Source organism: Otolemur garnettii, unplaced genomic scaffold, assembly GCF_000181295.1.
Source record: "Otolemur garnettii isolate 467f Iridium unplaced genomic scaffold, OtoGar3 scaffold00085, whole genome shotgun sequence".
NCBI lineage: Eukaryota > Metazoa > Chordata > Mammalia > Primates > Galagidae > Otolemur > Otolemur garnettii.
The window spans coordinates 5243579-5249269 of NW_003852480.1; the positions used below are offsets into that span (position 1 = coordinate 5243579).

At 37.2% G+C, this 5691-nt stretch overlaps 1 pseudogene; it reads right to left on the reverse strand.

Moving 5' to 3' along the window:
• Nucleotides 1-252: 252 nt before the first annotated feature.
• LOC111726909 lies at nucleotides 253-397 on the reverse strand (annotated as a pseudogene).
• Nucleotides 398-5691: the final 5294 nt, after the last annotated feature.

The window sequence follows — 5691 nt, forward strand, 5'->3', positions numbered from 1 at the left end:
CTGTATATTAAGATGTTTCTTTGACATACATACATATATATGTATATGTTTTGCTTAAACATTTTCCTTTCTGGCTCCGCACCTATAGCTCAGCCAGCCATATACGCCAGAGCTGGCAGGTTTGAATCCAGCCCAGGCTTGCCAAACAACAGTGACAACTACAACCAAAAAATGACTGGGCATTGTGGTGGGCACCTGTAGTCCCAGCTACTTGGGAGGCTGAGGAAAGAGAATCACTTAAGCCCAAACGTTGGAGGTTGCTGTGAGCTGTGATGCCATGGCACTCAGGGCTACAGCTTGAGGCTCTGTCTCAAAAAAATAAAAAAATAAAGTTTTTCGTTTCTTTTGATGGATTTTAAATTTACACTTGATCTTAGCCAAAAGGCCGAGAAGCGATTGGATTTTAAATTTATTTCCCTATTACAAGTTAATATCCAGAGGGTGTCAAAAGTGTATACACATTTTAAGAAAGAAAAAAACTATATTAAAATTATAACATTTAATATACACTGATAACAAAAGATGAATGCAGGCACATTTGACTTCTGCAGCTACAAGAGTGCTCAGAGTGGTCACCATCAGTGTTCAGACACTTCTGATTGCAGCAAACTACTGCCTGACCAATGCTGACCAAAGTATCCACTTGTACTGCTGCCCATGGCCTTTCAGTTTCCTCTTCAAGTACCACGGTATGGCTGGTTTTCTACCATACTCCATACCTTCAAGGTCCCTGAGGGTATTAAGTCAGGAGAACATGAGGGAACACCTCACACCTCTTGATTCTATCCATTCTCCCGGCAAATTCTCATCAAGGTAAGTTCTCACGTCTCAGTGTGTGTAATGACCTTGGGATGAAAACTTTCCATTTTACTTTTTTAAGAATTTGTCCCATGCTTGTTCAGCTGACTCCTGTCTCAAGGGCACACTGTGTGGTAAGCTGCGACCGTTCCAACACCACAGCAGAAGCAGTGGGACTGTTGCTCGGTGAGGCCTCCTGGACCTTTCCTTATCTCACACAGGACCATGTCTCTCACACATATCGGAATGCATGCAATTGGTTAGTGTGTTGGAGGTCCTGTCCAGTACTCATGCCTCCGTGGTTGTTGTGCTTCGACAACATTCTCACATTTCAAAAATCACTTCAAAATGCCCTTGCACTGCTGGAACAACCGTGCTGCTGCGTTTTCTTTGACTGTCCTGCCTGTTGCATGTTGCATGTTTCATGGTGACATTTGCATTCATTTGATTAATGCCATTTTTTTTTGTTGTTGTTGCAGTTGGACCAGGGCTAGGTTCGAACACACCACCCTTGATATACGGGGCCAGAGCCCTACTCATTGAACCACAGGTGCTGCCCTGATTAATGCCATTTTTTGAGTGAATGTCACACTACTCATTGCTACCATGATTCAGTTCAACTTGGAAAAGTAATAAATAGGGCCAAGTGTGGTGTCTCATACCTGTAATCTTAGCACTCTGGGAGGCCCAGGCCAGTGAATTCCAGGGAAAAGGAATAACAAGTGTAAAGTGTGGTAGGACCACCTTTTTTTCTGGAAGTTCCAGGGGAAAACCTAGCCCTTGTCTGGTGTTATCCACCATCCCTGGGTTTATAGCCATGTCAGTCCAATCTCTGCCTCCATCCTCACATCACCCTCTTGTCTGTGTTTCCTTGTATGAAACTTCCTCTGACTCTAGTCTTCCTCTGACTCCACTTCTGAAACCATTTTTGGCCTATGTGGACAGTTCAGAGTAGCTAGAATATTAGAAAGAATCCCAGGAGATCAGACGCTCTAGCTCCCTGGCTTTAGGAGTGAAAGTGTTGAAACTATCCATGTGTTCTGAAGAGCCAATGTTCAGTTTTTTATCTCTTTAAACTTCTGCAAGGTGGTTGTCACAATGCTATATACCTGGGCTTCCTGACACTTTCCAGATGTTTACCTTGAATCACATTTTTGATACTTATAAATGTTCACATGGCAAAAATTAATATATTAATTACTTCACTACTCACCATTTTAAATTGAAAATTAAAATAACATTAATATTCAACTGGTCTAAATTTTGATATTAAAGATAAACTAAGATAGGTAAGATATAAACAAATAAATATAAACAAATATTTTATGAAAAGTTGGAAGAGATTTGATATGATTTTTTGCCATGGGAGCCATGCTATTTTAAACATTTAGTATTTTCTTCACTTGTAAAGTGTTAAAAACAATATTTAAATTTATCACCTTGTTTGGGTGTCATAAGGATTAAATAAACTAATGCAGGTGACAAGGCCAAGAAATCTACAGGGTATTGTTTAATTACAAGGCCTTTAATCAATAACTCTTCTATGACCCTCAAAAATATTTTGTTTACATAGCTAGTAGAGCACTCAATGCACAACTTTTTATTAGAGATTATTAAATACCTCTCTTCTTTTCCTTGCCACCATGATTGTTAATTATTAGAAAGGAGAGGTTCTAATTTACTGTTATATTTTCTGGATGCTAAAAAGTATAGGAAAGTGGATGTAACAGCCAGGAAATAAGTGTTCAATAAATGAATAAATGAAATGTCTAGATTTAATTACTGATTTTCAAAATGAATCTGAGTAACTATGGTAAGTGAGAAATAGCAAAGGAATGATGAAAATAGTTTAAGTTTTATATTTGCTAATAAAAAAATATTTACATAAATCTATACCATAAATGTTACCAACACAAATTTAGACAAAAGTATCTATGTTTTAAACCTAAGGTATCATTCCAAAAATAAAATATCTATATTGTCATTTGTCATTATGTCTGTATCCAGTACCAAAGTCTATTGTACAGTACCCTAAAGAGAGATAGGATACCTGTGTTCAATATTATCTGTCATATTCTACTGTGTAATCTTAGGAAGCTCAGACTTCAACATATGTCTCATAAAGAACAGATATGTCTGCTACTTAATTAATTGTTAAGTATTGTTGTAACTGGAATCTCTTTTTCTCTGCCAAGTCCTTTGTCTTGGAGATTCCAAGAATGAACCTACAGACTATGAAAGTATGCAAAAAAACAGATTTTACTGATAGATAGAAATGTAAGATAGATAAGGAATAAGGAAGCCTCCTCTGCCAAGAAGCGGGTGGCCTATTTGGATCCTCTGTCTAGGGGCTTAGATGATGATTTTCCTATCCTGCCAGCAGGGGAAGGTTTTGGGGAGATGGAGTTGGCACCAGGGATTTGGGAGCAGAGGTTAATTTTAAAACTATCCTGTGTAGGAATGCAGTCTAATTAGGGTGTATTCTCTGCAGCAAGAGAGGTAGCCTCTTATTTAGAATGCATTCCCCACTCCAGGAGAGGTGCTTTAGGAAGAATGGTGGACAGGTGGACAGGCTGGTTTTTACAAGCCTGTTTGTGCCTAAGATGAGGCTGATGATTTGTTGATTTCTGAGCTCACCCAGGTCTAGAAAATGGAAAGTCCCTGTCCAGCCCTGAGTGGGCAAACCTGATATCATTATGAAGTATCTCTGCTCTGTAACCATCTCATTTCATTGTTTCAAAATTTTCTTCAATCCTGCTTTAAATATTTCTTGAACCACCAATTTAGAAAATAAGAGGTAGACAACATTCAATAACAGATATTCTAGTATAATTAAAAGAAAAATCGTGGTATGCAATAGATTAAAAAGAAAACTATTAATACTTATAAGGCATGATCCACTTACATAGAAGTAGATGTTTTTAACATGAAATAAAGTTTAGCTGAAATTAAGTGGGATTTCAAAATGTTTAAATCAGAATAACTTGCTTCTGATTAGTGTGTTTACATTAAAATTTAGAAAGAAGATACCACAATCAGTGAGATCATTACATCAACAAATAATAAAAAGATGCTAGGAATGTCTTTTGTTTTCTTTCCCATTTATAATAAAATATGTGGTTTTCTTCACCCTACCAAAAGGTCAAAATAGAACAAAAACATAAAGTCAAAGAGTCAATTCTTAACCACATACTTGTCTATTTCTCTTGAAACTTTGGGGTAATCCCAATTGGCTAAAAGAGTGCTAATGCTGAAGAAAAAGAAATGAACATAAAGGAAAAGCTGGTTCACATAGGTTGGGATGGCGAGCTTACTGTTTGGCCCTTGACAGTATCTTTTACTCAATATGATCTATCAATTGCCTCTTCAAGTGGCAAATTTATGGCATTTTATAAACATTTATGTTTGCTTGTCAAAATATTTGCAATGATTTAGTAATATGACACATTGATAAAAATTCACAAGAAGTTTGTATGTTCTCTGGGAATGGTTTCTGTATGTTCACCAGGGAAGAAAATTCTGCTTCTGCAGCATGGGAGAGGTGGAAGTGAAATGCCATTTATTGGAATAAGCCTTGGCCAGACAAAGGAAGCACCACCATAAATGGAAGTAATAAAGAAAATAAACATTTGAAAGACTGCTATCTAAAAGCACATGAGAGAAATAGTAACAGGTAGAATCCAGTATATATAAGGAACAAAATAAATGTGAGAAGATTAAAGAATCAAAGACTATTTAGTCTAATATGAACGGTACTGTCACCCCTCTCACTTTATAATCTAAAGTTAGGTGACTGGCAAAGTTCACCACCATGTTACAATAAAATCAAATTTCCTAATATATAAGGCAAAATTTGTTCCACGGTTTGACTTTGATGGTTAGAAAGGCTGAGCTTGGCCTGGTGTCCTTGTAATGAGATACAGTGTATATGATGCAATGATTGGGTATGAAGAATGTCAGCACCAAAACAAGACTCTCTGAGTTCAAACCCCATCTAGGTCACTTATCAGTAGTGTAAGTGACTTTGGGCAATTCACATCCATCCTGTGTATCTTTGCTTCTTCATCTAAAAAAGGCTCCTAACAATAGCACATAATTCACAAGGCTTTTGTGAGTACTTTATTTAATCCGTAAATAACGCCCAGGATAATAAGGATGTATTTACCAATAATAAGGATATATTTAGTTTCCTATGATCACTGCATCAAATAACTTCAAACTTAGTGGCTTAAAACAGAAATGTATTCTCACACAGGGGCTAGAAGGCTAAAGTGTGGTAGGACCACATTCTGTCTGGAAGTTCTAGGGGAAAACCTGGTCCTTCTCTGGTGTCATCCACCATTCCTGGGTTTATTGCCATGTCAGTCCAATCTCACCTCCATCCTCACATCACCCTCTCTTCTATGTCTCTTTGTATGAAACTTCCTCTGATGACTCCATCTTAGTGGGGCACATCTGAGAGCATTTATGGCCTATGCAGATAATCCAGTGTAATTTTCTCACGTCCACATTTTTAACCATGCCTGCAAAGATACTTTTTCCAAATACATTAATATTTATAAATATTAGAGATTAGGAATTCATCACTTTTAGTTATCACTATTCAACATATCACCTAAAGGTTTTAACTACTACAGTGTTTGTAACTTGTAGACATCTGCACTGCCCTATTTTCTGACAAAATTTATCAGAGTTGTTTATCAGAATAGTCCCTCTGAGACAGAGAATCAAAAGGACACAAAGCAAGATCTTTGGTAAAACAGGAGGCAGAGAAAAGCTGATCAAAACCAGCTAGGACCAAGATAGCCACAAAAAAAAGAAAAAGAAAGAAGAAAAATGACTTCAGTTACCCTACTGCTTATTATTGAAAGGGCCAGACCAATGCCATTTTGT